This window comes from Athene cunicularia, assembly GCF_003259725.1.
Source record: "Athene cunicularia isolate RWA chromosome 4 unlocalized genomic scaffold, athCun1 chr4_part3, whole genome shotgun sequence".
NCBI lineage: Eukaryota > Metazoa > Chordata > Aves > Strigiformes > Strigidae > Athene > Athene cunicularia.
The window spans coordinates 10,832,879-10,854,822 of NW_020799100.1; the positions used below are offsets into that span (position 1 = coordinate 10,832,879).

General features: G+C 43.7%; 1 protein-coding gene across 10 annotated transcripts in view; it reads right to left on the minus strand.

Moving 5' to 3' along the window:
* Window positions 1–21,944, minus strand: part of ARHGEF9 (Cdc42 guanine nucleotide exchange factor 9) — a 180,975-nt gene that overhangs the window by 89,894 nt on the left and 69,137 nt on the right. The window lies entirely within an intron of this gene.

The window sequence follows — 21,944 nt, forward strand, 5'->3', positions numbered from 1 at the left end:
CACTCCGTGAGTACCCACATTAAGAAAACTGAATTTGACAAAACTGTTGAAGAAATGAAAATGAAAAAGGTACCCACTGCCAAGTTTCTCCATTCCTCCACATCATTCTATCTAGCAATCCACCCGCAGAATTTTTTTCTTATCTTGATTAAATAGTTATTTTTGCACTTAAGGAAAGAATTAAACTTTTTCCATACTTTCAAACTTTCTCTGCCATCCCCATCAAGCTCAAATCCCTCCTCAAAATACCCTTCAAACTCCAGGGAAAAACATTCGTGGCTTGTGCTAAAAGTTCCAGAAACTTTCTTTCATAGACTGATGTTTCTTCAGCAACTTGCTTTACTGTTAAATAATTCAAGGACCCAAAAAAGGCATAAACAGCAAGGAAAAGAAATGCTAAACCAAGGTTGGTCTCCAAAGCCCAAGTGAATGGACAACCTGAAATGAGAGACACAGCTTCTGGAAAGACAATCTTTTGTCAAAAGAGACAGTCAACAGGATCCCCCAAGCCCCAGTGCCAGTGCACACTGGTCTACCTTAGGTCAAAAAACAGGAAGATTTTATGATGTGTAGTCGAAGTGGAGAGAGCTTTCCTCAAACCAAGAGTACTATGCTGGTTTTGTATTAACAAAGGCTTAAGATCCCCATCAAGCTCAAATTGCTGTTTCCTGAATTAATAGTTCTCAGTCCAGTTTCAAGTAGACAGAAATCCAGAAACCACCAGCAGAGTTGGAAAATCAATGTCAATATGCTAGATTTCTCAATTTCCAATAAATATTTTTTTTGTTTTATGTAAGTGTGAATAAGATCAGGATTGGGTCTTCTTGTCCCAGGGTACGATTGGGTTACCTACTCCTGCAAGACTTCTGGTAAAGGGAAGAATATTGGGGGGAGACCAAGAATCAAGGGAAACAAAGAAGGTAGACAGGTCATCCAAACTTGAGAAAATGCATGATTATACTTGGATAATTCCAAGACATTTCTGTGAGTATCCAAGCCAAATTTGATTCTCCCCTTACCAATAATATAAGAATAAAAGCCATGTGCAGTATTTCACACTGAAAAAAAAAACCCAATAAATAATAAACATGCACACACATCAAGGTCCACATACATGCACTACAAATCCTATACACTCTCATGCAAACATACAGGTACACACACACCGGTATACACACAGACACACAATGCAATCAGCTCTATCCAGACCATATAATCTCATCATACAAAGTGGTGCTTATGGACTTTCTAATACATCTTTTGTACAGAGAGTACCAACAAACTCATAAAATTGTGTAGTGGTTCGTGCAGGTGTGTGGTTCTGGCTCACAGAGCCAACACTGGATTAACCCAGGGGCAGTATCCACCAGCAAAACTGCTCTAGACATAGTCCACTGTCATCTTTGGAGCCAGTTCTTTGTCTCCTCCACAGAGCAGTTACCACAAATTTAACTGCTGCGACTGAGGCCAGGACCCAGCCCAAAGGAAGGGACAGGGAAAGACAGGCAAAGGTTAAAGCAACGAAACAAAATGTGAAGAGAAAAGCAGAAGCTAGAGAGGCCTTTAATTGCAATTCAACAGTCATTCAGATCAAGTGACCTGACACAACACAGCTGTTTCGGTTTTGCAGTTGGGATTTGAGGATCTGCATCCAGAGAGAGAAATCCTCTTCCCTTCTGTAACCCACTGAAAAGCTGGTTAGTTGACGAGCACTTCTGTTTTCAGAACAGCTTGGGCTACTGCAGCTCTGGAACACAGTTAAATGGGGGAAAGACCTATGGGCTGGCACTCTATTCTAGAGGAGTGATTTTTGTTCATGTGTCTAACTTGAAAACATTAAATACCACCAAAACTAACCAGCCATAGGAGACAAGGAACATGCTTAGGGAGAGAGCACAAAAACATAGGTGAAGGCAACGCAGCACGGCAAGACCAGCCATATACACCAAATAACTTCCCTTCAGTCCTCCTCAGCACCACCTTAACAATTACTTCTGCTTCTGGGTCTTTTTGGGAGTTATTGAGCGTGTCTATCAACCTCCAGGTGCCTCTACCGCAAACCTCCGGGATAAGAGATGTAAAACCCTCCTGATCCTTTCTCCAGGATTTAATCCCCCTTTATTTTGGCCCAACTGGATGCTCTACCAGTTCATTCTCCTGCAAAGCCCCCAGTCTTGGCCAGGCACAGCGCAGCCGTGATGCCACCCAAGCTCGGAGCTGCAGATCAGCTGCGTGCTGACAGCTCTGCAGCTCAGACACTCTCCTTATCTCCCCTCTGCTTAGCGCTCTTCCTACGAGTCTTTTCTCTAGCAGCTTTAATTTAAGCATTGCCTTGCACTAGGAGATGCAGTATTCTTATTGACAGAGCTTTACTGGGAAACGCGTTTATACTTATGCATGTAAATGATTCAAGCGTGCAGAAACTTGCTTCGGACATAGCTGGGTGTTTGCTTTGCTCTGAAAATGCCATTGTAGAGGATCTAAACTGGCTAACTCCACCAGCTCCTTTCTCCCTAACGCTACCGAGGTTTGTGCAAAGCTACCTTCACCTTGATGAAAACACTCACATAATAGTACATCCATCCCAAAGACCTTCCAGTCTCATGGCAAACACCCCAGCCCTAAACCAGGAGTTAGCAGCACCCTGGGGCAACTCAGAGCAGGGCTGCAAAGTATCACTTGTCTATGGTTTCCCCCCCAAAACCCCCAAATTTCTCTGTGGTGCCTGAAGGGTGGTGCAGGTCTCAGTCATATGAACTGCTACCAATCTTGTCTTCTAAGCTTCTAAGCACTTTACAGCATCTCATCCCCAACTCCTTGCTTCAACCGGGACAGGAACTCCTTTTCTCTAACAGCATGGATTTTTAATATAAATTAAGCTCAACATAATATAACCTCCTCCCCACACCCCCTAACTTGCTTTTTTCACAGTGCAAATAAAATACAGCAGGGCTTATGAGCACAAAACGATCCTAAGAATGCTAAGGAAAAAGAAAGGAACTGAAGGAAAACTAAAGAAAAATGAAAATGTAAACTGGATTCCCCCAGCTGGACAATGAGGAAAGCACCTGCTGTCCGTGGGGAAAATGATATGCACCTGCAATTCCCTCCACTGCAGCACCCGAGGCAGTAACAGGAGTTTTTAAATTACTGTTATCTCAAGCATCCTCTTTTTATTTGTGCCTTATAGAAAGAAGGGAGCTTTCTTTCTATTATTTTTAAACTCTGCTGTTCAATACCTTAAAGATTACAACCTTTGCAAATAAGCTGGCAGACCTATCAGCTCCCCACGCGCTGGATGCTGCTCACTGGGAAGGCACAGGAGCTGTGCCAGGCTGCTGGTCCTTCTGCGGCAGAGCGCAACGGCTCCTGCTGAAAAGGTGCCTTATTTGCTGCATCTTCACTTCTCATCGTCAGTGCTGGAAATAATTCCAGACTGAGAGAGACCCAAGGGATATTTTGCAGATAAAACCGTGGGCAGCTGGTACATCTGGGTAATTCTTGAACTGAAACCTGGAGGGACTTCCCTTCTTCTTTGCTTTTTTGAGTGGTGTTTTGTTTGAGGTTTTTTTGTTTGTTTGTTTTAAGTGTCCTGCATGAAATGCTTTCTTTCAGTGGTGTTTCTGGAAAATTAGCAACAGAGCTTTACTCTGAGCTTTTAAGCTTCTGTTGATCTCATCAATTTGCAAATACTAAGATTTTTTTGCCTATGTGTGCACAGAGGCATGAGTGTTTCTGAAAGACCGCAAGGGGGATGAAGGTACCATGCCAGTAATTACTCAGCCATCACCCATTCATATTTCAGAGTGTTACACAGAATATAACTAAGGCCCCAAAGAAACACCACGCACACCTCCAAAAGCTCTCTGCCATCAAGATCAAACACCTCAGTTGCTTGCTTTCACGTGTTAATGACACAGAAAAGCAGTCACCTTTTTTTCAGCAGCAACTGCAGATATCAGCCATAAGCCTGGGGAGTGGGGACTAGTGCAGCCTAGCAGGAGGATTAGCATATTAATGAACCCAAAGCAAACCAGGCTCAAACTGGGCTGGGGAGGAGGCAGTTAGGGTGGACAGTCGGCTTGGTTGCCTTCCAAAAATGTTAGTGTTGCAGTGGCTCTGACGAGTGACATGTCAAGTCTGCGAGCACACATCCTCTGTGTGAGGGGAACAGAAAGCATCTTGATTAGGGCTAACTGCAGTTTAAGACTGATCTTTCCCATTCTCTATCACCCACAAGATCTCAGTGTGGTTTGCTACCCTCTGATGAAAAGAGCAACTGTCCTGGCTGCTCAGTCCCCTTTACCCCCCAAACAACCTGGCCAGCAGATTTTGCTTGGTTGTTTGGGTTTTTTTGAAAAGGTCATTTAATCCCTGCTTTCAAACAAAGATCATCATGCAGGAGCACAGCTGACTCCAGAGCATGTGAATAAATCTCATGGCCAGTGCAGACAAGTTAACCTATTGGTAAGGAAACACACTGGGGTTTGCAACAGTGCCAGCATCCCTCCTATCCTGACAGATCCTTTTCTCTCAGGAAAGCACTTCTGCCCTAAACAAGCTTCAGAGCAAGGCACTTTTTTTGACGCTATCTTTCAAATACCTTGACATGAAGGATCATGGATGTCAGGAGAGGATGTTATCTTAAGTTACAGGTAATGTGAGCAATGCCACTGCATTTCCTACCAATGTCCTTCTGTGGGCAGCCTCACGGCGTTACTGAGAATAACACTACCCACCTGAGCAGCTGCAGCTTCAAGATAACCACATGCCAGACCTGAGGTGGAAATCACTCTCCCTTCTTACGTATATCAAAATACCTCTTGAATTTCTTTGGTTTAAACATGCACCAGTCCTTATTACTAGAGGTTGAAGGCTGCCCACTCTGGCTTTGCAATGGACCAGCCTCAGGGATGGAGGGTTTGGAGAAAGAATGTACTATAGTAATTATTTCTCAGTTTAGACTCATCAGTAAGGCAATATTAAAAAGAGGGAGGTGCTATGTGACCTCTAAAGAAACTTACCATTCTGTACTGAACAGCAAAGAATTATTCATCAATTAAAGAAAGGTTAAAAGACTGAAAACTCCTATAGTACACTGTTCTCCAGACTCTCTAAAGGCTCACTTGAACTTCTTGCAGGAGAAAAGCAGCCACATTCTTATTTCACCTTAGGAAATATTAAGTGTTAAAGAAATGCGATAACACTTATTCTAGCTGCTCTTCCAAAGCGGCACTGACATACATACTTATAAGGAAGGACCGGTGCGCATCCTGCAAACACAGAGCTTTAGCAGCAAAATTCACAAAATAGGAAAGAGTGCAGGAAACAGAGTATTCCACTTGCAGATGCCATAGTACCAGCATCCTCTGCCTGGTGCAGCAAACCAGGCAACTTTAATTTAGAAACACAGAGAGAGCAAGATAAAAGACAAACCTGGCATCCCAGAGGAGGAAAATCACAGTGCCACAGAATTCTGATGCACACCATTATTTATCTTAAACAAATTAGTTCTTCTGATTTTCAGATATGTAGCATTCAAAATTGCAGCTATAAAAAAACATTCCTTTTACTGGATTTCAGGCTTGCAGCTGACCTGCTTTGGACCTGGGTCTTCAATTTAGGGCTGGTGCAAACACTTTGCTACCCCCAAGATGTTAAGTAACATCAGCTGACACACAACTAGTATGTCTCCTCTTTATCCACAGGGTTTTGTACTGCTGAAACTCCCAAATAACAGTATATTTTGTTATAATGGTCAAAAATAACCTTGAAAATATGCAAAGACTGACTGACAGTTTCTGACCTTTTTCAAAATACTGTAGTTATGAAATTTTCACTTTGCTATTCCAGACATGGACACATGGTTCTGATAAAATATCCGTCACAAACTAGCCCCTTATGCCCAGACCACAACAATCTCTTTTTTAGCAACTAAAAGGTTCGGTTAGACCATTATGAACTTAACTCTAGCCAGAAAAGAAATGGAAGAGCTGGAGCACCAAGGCAGCAGCTATTCTTGTTAAATTGGTCTCAATTTTTAAAGTATCCTGTTGAACATTATAGAGGTCATACCCCTACACTGCTATGAAAAGATAAGAATTCTCTAAAACCCATAGAGTTTAATAAGGAATGCTATATTCCCAAATCACCTCAAATGTTTTACAGGGTGTATTATGACTTTCAGTTTTATAGGTCCAAAACACTAACCAAATAAAAAGTCTATTTCTTCCAGATTTTCAAGCTTCACTTTTTAAAAGGCCAGAAGCACAAACACAGTTCCTGTGAACCAGGGAAGCCTCAGCCATTAACTTTTATCAAAGATTCAGCCATCTCGCCCAGCTGTCAGGTTTTGCACTTTATATGAGCAAGAGTTCACAGTTTCTTGTATTAACTTGGTGCCATTTACTTTTTTCTGCTTTCCTAATGTTCTAAGCTCTTTGCATTCTTGATATAAAACTTCTTCTTAAAAGCTAGAACAACCCCTCATGGGACCCTTCAGACTTACCAGCACCAGATGACAAACTTTAGTGTCACGCATGAGCATGATGCCCATTTTACCTTGGTTTTACATCTACATGCTGCAGGTTCACATTTCCTGTAAAGCATGCTCTAAATTGATCACAGTGGTTCATCCTTTCCTTTTTCTTCCTCTTCTTGCCCTATGAACAAGCTGTTGTTTCACTGACAGACTGAAGTTCTGCAATACACACACAACGTACCGTAGCCACAGCAGCCCAAGGCTGCACCACACCAATTCACTGATAAACAGGCAACCTCTCGGGCTCGAGGCACTTCAATTGGCCTTGACAACTGTATAAATTATGGTAATGGTGGTGGTGATATCTGTCCAGTTGGACTGAAGCTGCAACATTACTTGGGATCAAACAGTAATGCTTTCCAGACAGTACCAGGCAGGGCTGGATTTACACTTTTCATCTACTGCATGTTAAGGTTGTAAAATTTCATCTTTCTTTCCATGCTGTCCTTCCCTTTCAGATTAATTTTATTAACAGCTCTTTTTACGGGCACTATAAAACACTGTTCCACATTTGGGCCCCTTTTAAGAGGACAAATTTCTACATAGATCTTCTGTTATCTGAGGGCCACTCTTCAAGCACGCTTCTTATTTCCCTTGGTTCTTCTCACTGGGTGTGCATCCTCTCTTCATCCCCTTCAAAGAAGGTCAAACCAATGACACAACTAGTCAAGTACTGAAATATCACACCTGGTTTCTCTGAGGTGCATATATTGCACATTATTACTCCCCAAATGTAAGCAAGGACGCCAAGGACCCACGGCCTTCAGGCCACCTGGGTTAGTTCAAATCATCTGCTGGAAAACCTAAGCTAATGCTGCTTACTTTAGTTTCCCCACTCATGTTTCACAAATAAAAAACAATGTCTTGCTTTCCACTGAATGACAGCACTGCAGTTCAGCAAATTAATAAAATCTCTCACCAGTTCCGTGCGTTGATTACTCCCTCTCTTTTATTATGAAAGAAAATGTCAAACCCTCAGACCTTTAATTTGAATCTTTCAGAAGCATTCGAGCAGTTTAGGAGCAGTTTCTCACCTCTGAAACAACCAGCTCACATGGGCTGCTCCATACACAACCCCAGATCTAATTTCTGATTTCATCCTAGCTGCAAACCAAATCCTACCAGGCTGATTCCCAGCACAGCCTGGTTTCAAGCAGTGAGGCCAAATCTCCACTGTCTGGGACTGAAATTGCTGGAGAACATGCTATCAGATACAGAGGCTTTAGGCTTGATTTTCATCTTGATACTAAACCTCAAACACCAGCCTTAGCTGAGCCTGAGCACCTAGTCCTCAGCTTGCACTGTGCTATCTAGCAGCCATCCAGCTAAGGTGTTTAGGAGGTATCAATCACTGCAGTGCTTAGGCATCAAATACTGCGGGTAAGATTAATATGTCAACACAGGTCAACCCTAAGCCCCAGCACCACTACCTGTGCTCTCCTCTGCAGCTATTTCTCTGCTCATAGTAAAGGCACTATACATTTTTCTGCTCTTTTTGATCGTTCAGTCCATTATGTTCCTCCCCCTGGTGTTAGCTAGTAGGCTGTATGCAGCTATGTGTCTCTAACTGAACATATTAATGAACTTTGATGGAGTGCTTAAATCCTGCCAATTCAAAGAGGATGCTTTACAGAAAGCAAGTGAGACCATGCTGGTGGCTAGGGGCTGTGCAACACAGTCCTGGTGCACAGCCCTGCCGCTCCGCAGCGGTGCCAAGAAATCAGAGCCAGCAGCACAGTCATGACAACACTGCTGCCTCAATACACCCTGTGCCACAGCTCCTCCCAGAGAAGCCCATCCTTTAGTGATAATTTTATATGAATAAAATGCTTCTCTTCTTGCTTTCCAAGCACTCTCTTTCGCTAAGGCGTTGCACGTTTTCTCCAAACCGCATACACGCACGCTGCTAAATGTTTAGTGTCTCGCTCCCTCCTCCTCTCCCTCTCCCTCTGAATTTTTCCTACCTTGTTTTAGCCAATCATAAAGGGAAAAATTCTAGTCTGAGCCTCATTAGTATAAGATATAAAAATAGAAGTACATTATCTTTTGTAGTTCTCTCAGTTGATTCATCAGCAACATGAAGGTAAAATAATTAAATGTTTGTCTAGTTAAAAAAAAAAACAACCCACAAGAGAAACTGGTTTTGTGCTTTTCTTGAACCCGAGCATGGAGATTTAGGGTCTCTAGTGATACACAGACTTTGCCCTCCCCACTCTCCATAGCTATAAAAATGCCTGATGATGATACCTCCCTCCTTCCCTCCTCCTCAGTTCAAAAATAAATACATGATGGAGACTTCAATTCAGAAGAAGCTGGCAAAATGTCTCTGCTGCAAAGCACAAGCCTCCAGCAAATCCCCCTCAAAACTTTTACTCAGATCTCCCCAAATCCTGCCTGGAAATTCTCCCAGCACCTCAAAAAGTTCTCCCGGAGACAAGAGAGTCAGAGGAGCAGGTGTGTGTCTGCACTGACCAAGGTCAACACAGATGATGTTCAAAAAACATTAGTAAGTTGACTTGATCCTTCATCAAAACACTTTTTGCTCTTCCTTCCTAACACTTCACTGCCCACGACATGGCAGGCTGAGCCGATGTGACAAACTGTCGAAACACATTTTTTTTTTAAACAGAAAAAATTAAACCTAGACTTTAAAGGTAAAACTGGCCCCTTTGAGTCCCTCTATCGTATGTGACATTCCTGCTGGAAAAATCAAAGGCTCTGAGAGCAACTTGCTGGGAAAAGGCTCCAGAGAACTGGTTAGAGCTCCAGCCTGCAGTGACAGGATTAGCAGCAGTGATCTCCTGGGTTTCACCTTGACTTTTAAACTCACATTAGTTAAAGTAACCACAGAGGCACAAAAGCACCTGAGCATTTGTCAATCCCCAGACACAAACCTATGATAAGATGCTGCTCACTGATTCCATAAAGTAACAAGCAAATATTACCTCAATCATTCTGCTGGCACTAGAAATAACGTCTGCTACCAAAGAAAAAGGACCCCACAAACACCATCATTTCTCTCTCTAAATTCATACATTGTGGTTTATTACTGCTATTGTATTAGTAATGACCTATTTACCACAAGGCTACTGAGGGTGTCAAATCCAAAATGCCTTTGGGTTCCCTGCTGGAGTCAGATTGCTATTGATGAGCTTTGAGACTTGATGTAAAGGAAATGAGTTGCGTTTAAGGCTATTGGCGCTCTTTTTGGATAAATGCCAGGGAATTTTTAGAGTCTTCAAAGCAACAATAAAGTATCATGGATGTGAGTCAGAGTGGGCAGGCTTCTCTGTGTAAATCCATGAACAGCAGAGGTCTCTGTACATGCAATAACTGTGCGTAAGAATCCCATGTGTCCAAACTCGTATGCAGTAATGTGTATATATTTATATATTTGGTTCTGTGAAGCTGCACACAACTCAAGATCTCTTGCAGGCACAGAGGGTCACCTTGAAACTACTCTGTAGAGGCGTGATTGCACACCCACATGCCCACAACACCTGTGCAGGTGTGTGCAGGTAATTTCTGATGTGTGTAGGTGCACATCAGTGTCTTGTTGCACACTATGTGTGTTTGTGAGCATGCAACAGCCAACGACCATCTTATAGTCTTTGCTTTTAATTACATCAGGTAGTCAAAAATACCTTTTCCTTGGGTTGGATGGATAGTGAGTATGTGTAGAAAGTACTTTACAAATGCCCTAGGAATAGGAAAATGCCCGGTCATATTCATTAATACAAAATCCAAAGAGACTAAACTTTTTCTCCAGAAACTGGTTGCATATTTACTATTATTTCAAAATTATTCTCCTAAAACTGGAGTGAATAGGTTTAAATTATTGATATCTTATTTCAATACACAGTAGTCTAAGATGAACAATTAAAATCTGATAGCTGTAAGAATCTTGTGACTTCCTAACAAATTAGGAAAGCTCAGAAGCCTTAGGTGACCGGAATCTGGTTCACAGGTTCAAAGGTTGTGAGCTCATTTCCAGACTCCTAGAACCCCTTCCCAGTGTTCTCCCCCATTAGGTCCATCAGGGTTAGCAAGAACCCTGGAGTTTCAGCTCACAGTTTTAAAATGGCTGGTGCTAATGCAGGTAAAGAAAATGGGGGAAATTCTGTTCTGTATTTATGCATCAGCATAAAGTAGAGAGAGTTTATGAATAAGTAGCACAGAATGGGACAGAGTTATTTAAGAATTAAAGCTTTTTTTTGTGTTAGAAGAAGAACATGATGCTCTTTGTAATGAATAGAGAAGCCTTTTTAAAAATAAGATATTGAAGCTGCTGGACACAGATAAGACTCCATAGCCTTGTCTCTCTAGCACCCCGGCTGACCAAATACTGCCTGTGCTTTCTAAGGTCATCCATAAATCCAAGGGACTTCTGACTACACTACAGAGATCAGGAAGGTTTGGAATAGGCTATTGAACTGCCAAGATAAATCCTTTTCTTACAGACAAATCCACCTCTATCGATCTTCTAAAAGCGCTAATCAAAACACCGATTCCAGCATATGAAATATCTCACTTACATGTTTCTTCTTCTTTAGGACCAATGCCAAAACCAAGACTTGTTTGCAGCATAGGCTCCTAGGACCTACAACCACAGTCTACACCAGTCCACCACAGCATCATCACCAAATCAAACTTTGACCTTTTACTTAACCAGTCTTTTCAGGTGGACACAGGTCCGTAGCCAGTGATGGATGGGCTTGCAAGTCTCCGACACCCAGCTTTCTAGCACAAACTGGCAAATCCTACCATCTGTTTAAAGCTTGAATCCACTCCAGGTAATAATAATAAAATATTCCCTTCCTCTCTGCTCCAGTGTTACCAACAGCCCATTTCCAGAGCCCTTCTACTCATGAATCCATCTGTACTTGGGAGGACTGTTGCTCCTCTCTGCAGTCATCATTAGAATAAACTGCATTTTGTGCAAATCCTGCTGGTGATGCCCCTTCATAAAGCTGTGCTGCCCAAGGGTACCTAAATGCAAGGAAACATAGTGGTCATAGTGGTCTATAGGGTCATAGGGGTCATAGTGGTCTGCAATTCAGATGGCTCTGTACTCGAAAAAACATATCTGAATCATCTGTAACACTCAAAGCCAAAAGGGAGATTGTCCCCTTGATTGCCTGTTCTAGTACTTTCTCCAGAGAACCATCCTACGTGATGGTACTTCCGTTATTTTCCAGAAACACAAATCCATGGCCTAGTGGATTACATTTACTGCATGTTCTAATCTGTCTTGATCTCCAGCCCGTTTTCCCTTTATAACACCACTCCTCTACACTTAGTTTTACCTCCTGCATCATATCCTTCTCCCTTTTTCACCTGCACTCTCTTGATCTGGAAAAGTCTGTATCTCCCCTTTCCTTGCCTCCTTCCCAGACTACAGATGTTTCTTCTGCAAAGCAATCTCTTCAGATTGATCCCAACTTGGTAAACCTACTGCAAACTCCTTACATTTCTCCGTGTTGCTCTAAGCCAGTAATTTAAACATGAATGCATTTAATACCCTGTCAGCAGAAACAAGGACTAGAGACTGCATCTATACTAATGTGGAAAGACAAATCTGCCAAACCACACTGCTGTCCCACGAGGAAAATCTCCTCCTTGCGCAAGCAGGGAGGTCAGTGTAGCTCCTGCTAAGTAACAGCGTGTAGCATCATCATTCCCCAGATAGAATGAAGCAGTAACAAATATATTTCCGCTGGGCACGTAAGGACAGTCTGAGAGAAACAAGGTGAGGGGGACACACTTGAAGTGAGGAGGGAGGTCAGAGGAGGAGATCTTGCATATCTGGAGATGATTGCTTATGTTTTCAGCCATTCTGCCCGGAAATCTTTCTAAGTGTCTGGCTGTCAGGAAAGTCTCCCATTTCCTTGGAGTCCTGTCTCAAACCCTCATCTGTCTCCAACCCTGATTTCCAAACAGATGTCTCATCTCTGATGAGCCTGGTTTACCTCCTGGGTTGCTTGCTTCTTGACCTGTTGCTTGAGTCCAGCTTCCAAGACTGCACCCCAGGCAGTACAAAAGGCAGGGGGAGACCAAGTCTAAAGGGACATTCTGGAAGCAGCCAGTGAGTGGTTAGCTCCTCGGGTCCCCGATGCACGAAGCTGAGGCAAGACGCACTTAGTCAGCAATCTATGCAACCCAAAGCCAAATTGTGAGCTTGGGTAAGCAACAGCTGACAGGCAAAGCCTACCTCCCAGGAGGAAAGGGACACTTGCCCCATGCGACATGGTGGCTTGGCAGCAGAGCTGGACACATTGCTGCCTTAGTCTCCACATGGCACTTGCCAAGAATTGGATTCAGTGCAAATCATGGTCAGCAGCTCTGAATGCTCAAGATGGACAAGAAACAAGGTAAAACCTCCTTCACAAATGTCAGCAAATACAAGAGAAATGTCAGGTGCACCACGGTGGCCTTTCAGGAGACTGCTGGGAATGACACTGATGACATCTGTTAGATTCAGGACTTAATTCTGCCAACACAGACATACCATACCCTGCCAGATATCAGAAGCCTTCAACACTGATGTACTTCAACCAGTCTCTTAAGCAGGTTGAGAATATATATCATGAAAAAATAAATACCAGATGATTAGGCAGCTATAATGCCTATGTTGCGCGATCTGATCTAACGTATTTAAAAGAAGTGATCAGAGTAAATAGCATAGTATGGCCCAAGCTCTACCACTCACACAGAATTACTGTCTAGGGAAAACAGGAGCTCCCTGTGCGTGGGCAACAGTCCATCCTGACCACCTCAGTCTAGCCTGGAAGATGTAGTGTGGCCCTCTCCAAAGCAGGGTTATTCCATAGAAATCCTGGGGCTTCCACCTTCCAAACCCCCTGTGCTCACCAGCACAACCACCTCATGGTGTTTCTCAAGGGATGACAAGAGGGGAAGTTCTGAGCAGAAAGCCCCAGGACACTCCACTTACTGCCCCACCTGCGACACAACCAGGGGGAGTCTTTCCATGGCCACTGCAAGGAAGAAGGGATTCAAATAAACCGTGGAAGAAAGATGAAAATAACAATCCAGAAAGCTGCAAACATCTGGAAGACCAATGCTTTGCTCTACAATTCTGAATTGATTCCTTGCCTCAAATAGATTTCTAGATGGATTGCAATTAAAATGAGTTATACAATGCTGTAAAAATGTTACTCATTTCCGTTTCAGATTTTATTTTTGCATCTTTGCTTTCTAGATCCTTTTGCATTTCAACAGCCACTCCTTGGATTTTAACTGTCTTTTTCTTTCCACTCTTTTTCTGGCCAAATCGCTCTGCATCCGTTTTTATGTTTTATTACTACAAGGATTATGCTGTTGGTGGCTTACACAGCCTTGTAACATTTCCCTATGAATAGCTGGTCAGGGGTAAACATACCCACTGTGAGCACTGACTACAGCTGCTGAAAAAAAACTCATGGAAACCTCTGAGCATTTATCAGAGGCAACTGTTCTGTGAGCCACCCTGAACCCCCAGGATACCCTTGTTGCATGCCCCCAGGACATAAATTCCCATCTATGGTCCTGATTCCTGCTAGTAAGTCACAGAGAGGGAAGAAAACAGTGAGAAAGGATGGACTACAGGAAAACAGCTTTGCTTTTCTGAAAAGCTTGTAAAGCAAGTCCAGCTACCACTGAAAAGGGCAATGCTATCATTAGCTGCACTCCAGCCATTTGCTGGCCATTGTTGCACAGGGATGGACATGAAAACAAGATGATAAAACATGGGACTTCCAGCCAGGGCAGCAGTAGGCATGTCAGACACCAAGCCCAGCCCTCAACAGCATCAGGGTTGAGTTTTACAGATGGCTACCAGCATAGCAGTTTCTGCGCATATCCTATACCACCTTAGGCTTGAGCTCCTCTGAATAATACAGAAAACTGCTAGTAGTGCCAAGCCTTTGATCTTCATTTGACTTTTGAGGGTTTTCAGGCACAGGTTTCCATTTTAAAATAGAAAAAGTACTCGAGTATTTATATAGTACAAAGGTTTTTAAGTAACCCAAGTTCAGAAAATAATTTTAAGATGCTGGAATGAGGAATATCAAGATGATGATGATGATTATTATTGCTTGAATTTCAACGAGTTGGGAAAAAAAAAAACCACAAAGGTAAAACTGTCTGCAGTAGAAACAGAAAGGAGAAAAAGGGCAATAAAGGAAACAAAACCACTGCTAGTGACGGTGAGATGTTTTCAGCTGTAGGAAAACTCTTCAAAGGAACGAGTGGAAGTCTTTCATGACCATCTGAGACTAACCACTACAGACGCTTCCTGCCAAGTTTGACAAAACAGGAGGGAACGTGCCCCAGGGAACAACCTTCCTTTTGGGGAGAGAATGGCCAAACACAGACACTCTAAAAGGAAAGATCTGGGAAGTAAAATGTGAGCTTATGTCACTCAGGCAGACACAGCGTGTCTCTAGGAGACAGCACTTCCAGGGGGATCCCACCATCCAGAGCAGGGTCGGGCTGACTTGGATGACTTTTGTGCCATTCCTTTGTGCACTATGAGCCTCTCCTGTATCTTATTACTGGCTATGAGGTGAGGATTATTAGCTACCCTGAATGGTTCTGCCCTGGAGCTTATGCCATGAAAGACTGAAAAGCTACTACTCCAATGCTACTATTTTTACTTCGTTTTTTCTACTTAACGCAGATTAATTTCTTAACAGCACAGAAATACCACAAAAGGCTTAGAGAAACAAAAAAAGGCTAATTTTGATCAATTAATAACAGAAAGCAACTGTATTATTAATGAGTAACGATTGAAGGCTCTAAAGAGTTATAGAGACCTTATTTAGCTGGATGCTGCTTGAAACAGTGAAAATAATAAGGATGCAGTCTAATGTTGCATAAACGAAATATGTGAGGCCAAATTAATCTTTGGTGGAATCCTGCTGACATCATTTGGCATCTTGCCTCTGTTGGGATCTCAGGTGGAATTCAAGACCTTGCTTTTAACTAAAGGAGGAAGCAGCCTGGGTGGGAGCTCTGGTCTGCCAGAGGCCCCCTGCAAAAATTATGTCCCCCTCTCCCCTTTGCCTGTGAAGGGCAGAGTGGCATTTTTCAGCAATGCTTGGTCTGCTATAATCCCATCTGCCTTGAATACAATACTTTTCATCCTCAGCTGTCAAGCCATTTAACAGGAAAGGGCAATTTCCTTCTGCACATCTTACAGAAAGAAAATCAAAGATATAAAAAGATGAAATGGCCTCTGCAGCATCACCCATGTGGCTGAAGAGAGGCTGGAAATGGAGGCAGTTCCCCCAAACCCAGGAGTGCCTTATCATTCCCCAGCTGCTCCCAACACTGGGCAGATGCACACAGCTCAAACTGGGCTTTTGAATAAAGTGAAGAGAGCCCTGATGGAGGTGGACTGAAGAGCACATCCCCTCTGCTGAGCTCATGAGAATTTCCCGGTTATAGCAGAGATTTTTGTGGTTTTAAAAATACAGAAGATTTAAATTCTCTTGTCTCCAAGCATCAGAAACTCGCAAGCTAATGGGGGTGAAGACAGAGTGCTCTGGATAAACAGGTTATTCCGTCACCATCAATTACTGTGTCTCTCTCAATTTTCTCTACAGCATGTGTCTCAGACACTGTCCCAGACAGGGCACAGAGCTACTTTCACTCCTGGTTTCAGCCAGCATGGCAATTTACTGCCTCCTTGGGAAGGCTTTGATATTTTAAAACCACCACAGAGCTTTCTCTTTGCTTGAAAGGCAACCACTAGCTTAGCCACAGCAGAAGTATTTGCAGTGCCCCAGGAGATGAAAGCAGTTCAAAACCTTTCATTTTTATTGGGAAAATTAAAAATAAACAAACAGGACCTTTTCTTTATTTCCTTTAATTCTTATAGTGCCCATTCCCCTCCTGGGCTTTCAAAGCATCCTTCAGAAATGCAGGGATTTGTCTGAACAGCCTGGAATTAAGCCTGGCATTAGAGATGGAGAAATTGAGATACAGCACTGTTGAGAGGATAAGAGCACCCAACCACCACGCTCTGCCTGGTGCCCCACTGCTTCCTGTCCCTTCACATGTGCCACGACTTACAACACCTGTTGTAGCCTAGGATGTAGGATTCAAACCCCTGATGTTACTACTGTCTTAACTTGAGCCAGATCCATCTTCTTTTTTTGTTTGTGCTCCTCTGTCTCTCTGCAATTCATGATGCTCCCTACTCCCTGTGATAATTAGTGAACAAGAAGGAAACTGCATGTCCTCTCTCGTCCCCTTATGTTAAGGCATATGATAGCACAACTGCTGATGGGACTAGACAAGTGCTCTTATGGCTGCAGAAGCCATTAAAATGGTGTTCAACCCCCTCCGAATTTCACCCTCTGCGTGTACGGCAGGCACAGCCACTGCGCTCTGCAAGGCGTTGGAAATGAGCTCGCAGGGAGAGCCGTGCAAGAGCAGGAGACGAGGGCTAAAAGTGGATTTTGACTTCACTCTCCCATTTGGGTGTAGGCGGTAGAGGTGGGTGGCCGTGAGCAGAGGGGAGGTGGAGGGGGCAACATTTATTTCCAGCTGCACTCATGTGTGATTTCTCTCAGTGCTGAGATTTTATAGAAAACAGCAGGAGGTGGGGAGTGGGGGGAACCAAAAAGGAAAATCGCAGTGTCTTTGCAGGAAAACACGTTTAGGAAGAAGAGAAAAATCGTTATCATCATCACAGCCATGAGACTCTGCTATTGTTACTGTGGGGTTTAAAAATATAACAAAACCCAAGGCTACTGGGACTACATTTCTGCATCGGACACAATGGCGTACGATGCAAATAAGGCCACTTGACCGAGAGGCACACACCAGTGTGTGGTAACAAAATGATGTTAAAAAATGCTGCTCACAGAAAGCCTGCCTCCTAATAAATTGCAAGGTTTTCTTCACTCCCAGAGATTATGTAATATGTTCTTGCCTGGTGCTGACTCATATTTTTCAAAATATATCTGGGAAGGAAAACATACGCACACGTGTTTTAATCTACATGCTTCCCTCTATATGTAAAAAGAAATAGATACAAAGGTGCACAAATGCCTGCACACGCATGCACACATATACATGATGCTGTGTGTGAGAAAGAGAGAGGGACAGCTTGGCATCTGTTCTAAAAACACATGCTGGAGACAGATTAAACCATCACCATTTTCTGGGGCAAAACACAGCAACTGTTTAACACAGGGAGTGTAGGAGGAGAACAAGAAACTGGGAAGCTATGGGGGGAGATGGCAAAATAAGAAGCATTGGGAATGCGCTGCCTACAACTTTCAGCCAAACCTGGGCTCTGCGACTAGACACAGTCTCATACTGAGCTTAAAATCGAGCTGGAAAAATGACTTTTGTGACATCTGGGGCAACTGTGACAATCTGCAATCCTGGTTTGGGGCAGCTGGCACCAGCTCCTGACTCTTCAGTACCCACTGCTGCAGCAGGGTGCTGGGTGCAGTGAGGGGAGTGAGGACAGTGCTTCCTAAATTCCAGAAATCTAGGGTCTCATTCCTATTAACATCCATGAATACACTTCCCAGGCTCCAGGTATGCACCGCAGAAGCCAGACTCCTCCTGGTTGAAGACTTATAATTACAAGGCAGCCAGTTATTCTTAAGCATAGTTGTTCCCGGCCTGCAGGTATGTGAAGTTTAGTTTCTTTGCTTTGTACATGTGTATACTTCTAATTCTTTTGGAAAGACTTTTAGGCACTTCTGCAGAACCCTCGGTGTCCAGGAGATGGGATCGATCTGCTGCTGGGCATCAGAGGAGAGATTCATCTACCCTGGACCAGAGGAGATTGAAAATCTATCCAGATGTCAACTCCTGATCACAAAATCAAGGCAGACGCTCTCCACTGATGACAGCTGAGTTTCCTTGCCGCCCCAGCACGGGTGCCCCTGCTCGCAGTGCCTGGCAGGGGTGAGAGCTGCCCACAACAGCACCGCGGCCCTGGCAAGCCCCCTCCTCGCCGCCTGTGAGATGGCTGCACCACAGGCACAGCCATCATCACTGCACTGTCTCCTCCTCTTGCCCGTGCATCTTGGCAAAAGTAGGAGGTGGCTCCCCAATACAGCAGCCTGTGACCACACAGCCCTTCTCAACAGCATTAAGGCAGAAATATGTGAAGTTGTCCCTGATTCTCTCTACCTTATACATACCTACGGAGAGGGAACAGGTACACACATATACGCATTCCTGTATATGGGCACCATTAGTATTCTCTGTTTTATGCATCCAGTTTTGCATATATGCAACACTAGAGTTATACAATTCTAATTTAACACCTAAAACTACATCAGTCAACCACCATTTAAAGGATGCTTTTTCTCCCTTTTACAAAAACTTCAAAATGTTTCATCTGGATTCAAAACCTGTTCTACAATTGTTACTTTTTAACTTAATTCTTATAGAACGTCACAAAAGACCAAACATCCAGCATGCCTAAAAGCCTTTGGAATAAACCTTAAAAACAAACATTAAAGACTGATCCCACTTTTCCAAGATTATACTAAAACCAACTGAAGCTCAACTAGATAAGGAAAGAGAGTTGCATAAAATTAATCAGCACCTTATCAAGCCAGGAAGAAAGAATTTTAGATAACAAGCCTTCTCTAAATTTGGTATCGAAACAAACTTCAGTGCACAACCTATTAAGAAAACCTTGTCAGATATACTGAATACAATACAGGAGAGTGGAAACATCAGAAATAGCATGGGGAATGTGGTCCACAGAAATCCTTTGAAAAAAACTGTTTTCTGATAATAACAGCAAGAGCCTGATGCTTTTTCTCAAATGGAACAATTTTACTTTACAAAACTTTTCTACAGATATGCCCAGCAAATTAGCCCACTACTTGTCAGGGTAAAAGATTGATCCTTAGGGTATTTCTCTAAACTTATATTTGTGTAGCTGAGGCCATATTTCATTTTTTTGACTATAAGAAACACCCCCTACACAGCTAGGATCTCTGCTGCTTTCAAAATCCTCGTAGTTTGGCTGATTCCTCTCCCAGCATCTTTCCAGTGTGAGCTGCAACCACTCTCACAGACAGGAGCTCTGATCTCCCTTATAGCAGCTTAAAGACCCAAGAACTGGCACCAGGAGAAGCTTAACCTTTTAGAAACAGACGCTCTCAAGACAAACGTCCCAAGTATGAAGAGGGAACTGATGCAAACAAACCCTATCAGCAACATCCAGGGATTTTTACTTGATGCCTGGTGAGGCCAAGTTGGCTCTCTGGTGGCACTAGGCACAGCCAGGATGCTCAGGTACAGCCCTGCCCATGCTGCAAACATGATGACAATTATCCTCATCGTTCCAGGCAGGACATGTTTCACAAAAGTCATCACAGGAAGCAGGTGGAGGAGCAGAGCTGGGGACAGAGGCCACTGTCTTGAAAGGCGATAGGATAGTCAGGCATGCATGCTGCTTTGCCCACTAGAAACAAAGTGGGAAGGACCACTCATCTACAGTTCCCCACAGGCCCCATGGCAAAACTGCAGACCCCCCAGGACACACCATGGCATGGCAGCAACACAGCATGGCAGCTTAGCTCGAGAAGAGAAAGGATGTCAGAGCACACAGCTGCCCGTGCTTGTGGTGGGGCAGTAAAATAATCTAATAACAATAAATGACCTAGAAATTAATTTCTGGTTTTGTCCAAAAATAAATTTTATAAAAGGGACAGGCTTCCAGGTTGGGCTGCTTTATTCCATGCTGTGGCAATTGGGTGATGCCATTTTTTGAGACTTTTTTTTTTACCTCCATGGCCGTAGCACTGCCACGGCAGGGCTGCCTGCTCTCACCTGAGCACCCATCTGTCTACGGCTGTCTGCCTTGCAAGTCAGGGTCAGGTCCTAGAGAAAGGCACCAGGGCTAGAGAAACAGTTCATCTCTCAGAGACTTAATCAAGATCGCAGAGCAAAGCGGCTTGCAGCGTAGCCCCTGCTTTACTTAGCCAGAGATGCTGCCTAAAATAGAAACACAATCATTGCCAGCAGTCTATACGTTATGTTATATATGTCTCAGCTGATGTGAAAGAAGGAGCAGGCACTAAACCACATGGGACCTTCCACATGGGCACAGACAGACTTCTCTGCTCCTGGAGTCTGCTACGCTGGAAGCTCCGAAATCCCCTAAAAGAGATCCTCCACCAGACTGCAAGCAGCTCACTCCACATCTCCCCAGCACAAGCCCATCCCTTTGACACTTCCAAATGGCAAGGGTCAAATAAAAACGTATGAGCCAGAAACCAAGCGGCATGCCTGCCTGCTCTGCTTCACAGAGGATTAAGAGGAGATAACACAGCCAAGTGGGCTGAGAGATGATGGGCCCCCAAGCTTTGCTCCTTCTCCCAGTCCTGTTACTAAATCCCACTCCTCCACACACTGCTCTCCAACCACCACATGCCTCAGTTTCCCTGGCTCTGTGATGGGAACAGGGGTAGCTCCCCAAAATAGCACAGTCCTATGAAATTTTCTGTATGAATAAACTAGAGTCAGTTGAAATCCAGACCTAATTCTTTAAACACCTTCATGCAGGTGCTCCTTCACCCACTAAGGCCCTCTAATTTGGGTGGTAAAGCTTTCAGGCTTGCCCAAGACATTCATCAACAGGAGAGCTCTGAGCGCTTCTTGCCCTGAGCTCAGATGTCGTAGTGGACGTGCCATCAGTATGGTGTTTCTGACAACACAAGAGCATTACTCTACAAAAACTGGAAATAAGCAGTCAAGGCTGCACGGTTCTTTGCTGGTGAGGAGGACAGCAGGGTCAGACACAACCTGGCCATCTGTGGACTCTTTCAGATTAAGACTCATTTCCACTCAGGAAAGAAATTCAAACATAACCAATAAAATAAAATTTAAAAATAAATCATGGTTCCTCCAGCAGCTCTTCATCCAGGAGTATCTATTTTTAGTGAAAAGCATAAATCACTACAGCTTGCCATCTACAAACAGGCAAAATCCAGGTACACATAGCTGGGCCAACATGGGCACATACACATCATCCACCCGGACCATCATACCCTGGCCACCTGACCAGAACAACACCACTTTGCAGCTACAGGATACTGCAGAAAAGGAAGAAATAGGAGTCGATTGGTCTTGGCTATGCCTTGGTAATGGGTGTTGTTTCTCTTCTACAACTGGGAAAGAGAAGTTTCAAAGAGGTGAAGGAACATGCCCAAGGCCATGTGGTAAATCAGTGGCAAAACCAGGATGCGGCAGAACTATCCTCTGCCACCTCTGTAATCCCTGAATAAACATCCTCTTCGCAACAGGACAATTATTACACAGTTATTAACATTAGGGAGTTTTCCTCAAGCTTCCTAACTTCTGGTCACTGGAGATTCCGCATACAATAGACAAATCTCTGCATTTTATCAAAATA